This window comes from Hevea brasiliensis, chromosome 8 (assembly GCF_030052815.1).
Source record: "Hevea brasiliensis isolate MT/VB/25A 57/8 chromosome 8, ASM3005281v1, whole genome shotgun sequence".
In the NCBI taxonomy this organism is placed as follows: Eukaryota; Viridiplantae; Streptophyta; class Magnoliopsida; order Malpighiales; family Euphorbiaceae; genus Hevea; species Hevea brasiliensis.
The window spans coordinates 95675415-95679104 of NC_079500.1; the positions used below are offsets into that span (position 1 = coordinate 95675415).

Here is a 3690-nt window from a genome sequence, read left to right on the forward strand (position 1 = left end):
TAATTTTATTATAATTATTAATTATAATAAATTTTATTATAATTAATTATTAAAAATTATTTATTATACATATAATAATGACATGGAATAACCAATGCGTCATTTGCACACTTATGCTATTCTCAACTTCTCCAAGCAACCCGACATTCTCTCTCAGTTTCTGAATTTTCTGGCTCCGATTTACACTTTGATAAGGTTTTAATCTTTTTTCGGTCAAGTTTATCTTTACTTTTCGAAAATGAGTGGTACCGAAGGTCAGAGAGTTGCGAGCCCCCCTTTCGTTCACTTTTCATGGACCTCAAAAGAAGGTGATGCGATTGGTCCGAATGGGCGATCTGAACCTACTAAAGCCATTATTTCAATCTCTAGTCAGCCAGCCGGGTCGAAACAAGCACAAACTTCAACCACAAGGAAAGAAAATCTACTCATGGACGAATTGCCTCTGTCCCCGGGGATGCCGAACTCTAATCCATTAGCCAAGAATACAATCTTCTGATCGACTCTTTCGAGCTTATCAGATGTCATGGGAATCTTTGAGCGATCATTTCTTTGACGAAATCGACCTGATTATGGTGTATGAAGAATAATTAAAAGCTGAGCTACGGTTTCCCTTGGATGAATTTTATAAAGACGTTCTGAATTTCCACCGAGTCAGTTTAGCTCAAGTGCATCCAAATTCTTGGTGGACTATGGTGGCCTTTAGAGGTCTTTGCCGAGCTAAGAGACTTGAGCCTACAGTGATAGTTTTTGCTGAACTATATAGGCTTGCTTAGTGAAAAGATAATGAATATGAGTTTTTCCAAGCAAAGCCGAACTGCAGGCACTTCACAGATCTCCCTTCCTCGCTCAAGATGAAGTTCGATGCAAAGGATTTATTCTGAGTTCTCTTTCTGATAAACTGTATAATTTATTTCAACCTATCAAAACTCCATAAGAAATCTGATAGGTCTTAGAGAATAAGTATACTTTTAAAAAATAAGGTACAAATAGATTTATAAGTATGAAATTTTTTGAGTTTCAAATGTTAAAAAATAAATCTGTTATGAATCAAGTAGATGAATTGCTTGTTTTAGTATCTAGACTCAAAGATTTGAAAATAGAAGTGTCTGAAGAACTTCAAGTGGCTATTGTGATTGCAAAATTGCCAACCACTCGGAATAATTATAGAAAGAAACTATTGCAAAATTCTAAAGTTTTCACCATAGACCAACTTATAAAGCATGTTCATATTGAAGAAGAGACTAGCATTCGTGAGAATAATGATTTAGAGTCTGGTACTAAAGTGAATAATATAGAGTTTAGAACTAAGAAATCTAGAAACACCAAGTCTGGAAAAAAGAGAAAGTATACTAATGTTGATTCAAGTTCTAATTCTACCAATAATAAGAAAAACAAGTAATGTTTTTTTCTATGGAAAAAAAGAGTCATCTTAAGAAAGAATGCAAGTTCTATAGGAAGTTAAAATTAGAAGAAAGTGTTGATTAAAAAAGGCAAATGTTGTTAAAAATAAGCCATCTATTTTAGAAATTATTGCCATGGTTGCCAGACTTAATATCAGTATGGTAACAAAATGCAACATCACAACAATTGAGAATTTTGCTGATTAGTGGTATGATTCTAGTGCTACTTGTCACGACCCAACCTATGGGACGGACCGGCACTAGGACCTGGGCCAGCCTAAAGCCCCCGAGGCCCGTAGTAAGCCTTAACTATTCATTAACCCAACTCTAAGGCCCATTTGGGCCCAATATCAAGAAAACAAACGGACAGAGTCCGGCCATAAAATGGACTTACCAACGGGGAGTTTTCGACTCACCCGACCTGTAAACACAATATATAGTCAATTGGGGAGCTCAGCTCACCCTCCACATACTCATAGCATCATAAAAGAAATGGGAGCTCAGCTCCCTCATCCAATCCATCAAACAGACATAGAATATTAAGTTTACAGGTCCAACATGATAATAATATTACAGACCAAATTCAAATAATTACTGCTAACACATGCGGAAATTCTAGGAGTAAATAAAATTACACAAATATTGATAAACAACCTGCGAAGTAGAAAAGCAGGTTAACCCAGAACAAAATATCCTCCTGTGGCCTGTAAAAATTTTTGAACAGGAGTGAGCGTTCGACTCAGAGAGTAAAATATCAATTTTAACCATAATCTCTATAACTATCTAGTACTAATGCAACCTGTGAAGTGAAATGCAACAGCAACAACATTTTCACATCATAACATCAAAAAGGTAATTTGGAGCACTCACGCACCCTGTAGCATCAATCATATCATATTGGGAGCTGATCCCCTATACAGCTCTCTTAAATCCAACCTGGTGCCAGCGAAGAACTCAAGCCGGACTTTCGCTTAATAAACCAAATCGAGGGTCCCAGCGAAGAACTCAAGCCGTGACTACCCCTCGAAGGATCGGGTTCCCAGTGAAGAACTCAAGCCGTGACTACCCGTCCTATCCATAGTCCACACCCCATCACACGCACGCCAACGCACGCACACTGCTCCAAATTACCACAACAACATCATGGCACTTTAACAGTTATCAATGCAACATAATTCGTGCCTAGAGTTTAACTACATAAATATATGCATATAAGTGATGCATGGGCATGCTGAACATATAATAATATCGAAATTACAATTAAAATTAATATTTTACTCACAGACTTGACGACAATCACTGTGGCGGCTGGGCGGAGGAAGAAGGCTGTCCCGGCTCACCTGACAATTATATTACAATTATTTAATACAATTGACTCAATACAAACAAAGAAAAAGACCAATACGTCCTAAGTCGTGCCGAAAATCCGGCAGAGTCTCCCCTATACCTAAGACCTACCCAACCTGCAAAAAGGGCTCAAAATACACTTCTATACTCACAATCCATACATCCACAACTCAATCATATTACACAGCCCCTCCTGGGCCCATCAAATCAGTCATCCATCACAATATGCAAAATTTCAATTTAGTCCTTATTATTGATCATTTTTGCAAAAACTGCCCAAACAAGCTCTAAAAATTCTAAAACTTTGCCCCGCGGTCCTTAGCAATATTACTAAGCTATTGCAAAAAGAATCATAATTTTCTAAGCTACCACGAATATTTTATGGATTTTTAATCCTATTTAAGCACTAGAAAATTACGAAAAAGCAAGGTTCGGGTTTACCTTTGCCGATTCCGACTTCGGGAACGCGCTCGGGACATCTGACAATAGGGGGCTAGCCAAAACCTCGATCCAATTCGGAGACTTTTCCGGTAACGGGTCTGTCTGGCCGGAATTTCGCAGACCCGGTCAACTATCGAATTTTCGCGAATCGAGGATACCTACACGAAGCCCATAACACGGGGGTTAGTACATAAATTTTTCAGAATTTTCTAAGCTCATTAAATGCTCGAAAATACACTGCGAAGTTCCGTGGGACCCACCGAAAAACTGTGTCGGAAAAATTTGAAATTTATGTCGTTGCGAATCTCGACGAATGGAGCGTGCTGGTAGCCTCGGTTTTCTCGTGGGATTCACGGTTTCGAGAAATCTAGCCCAAAAGTCGAAATGGGCTAAAATCTTCCCGAGCAAAAATCGGACAAACCACTCGATGGATTTCGGCGTTCTTGGTGTCTATGGAAAGCTCTCGCCGAGTAGATGATTTTAGACACAAGACCCGGTCCAA

The 3690-nt window shown here is 38.6% G+C and overlaps 1 long non-coding RNA gene across 1 annotated transcript; it reads right to left on the minus strand.

Moving 5' to 3' along the window:
- Positions 1-1674: 1674 nt before the first annotated feature.
- LOC131182546 (uncharacterized) lies at positions 1675-3436 on the minus strand. The gene is made up of 3 exons (XR_009150817.1): positions 3189-3436; positions 2683-2740; positions 1675-2104 (listed from the first exon to the last, which is right to left on the minus strand). It is a non-coding gene; the product is annotated as an uncharacterized LOC131182546 (long non-coding RNA).
- Positions 3437-3690: the final 254 nt, after the last annotated feature.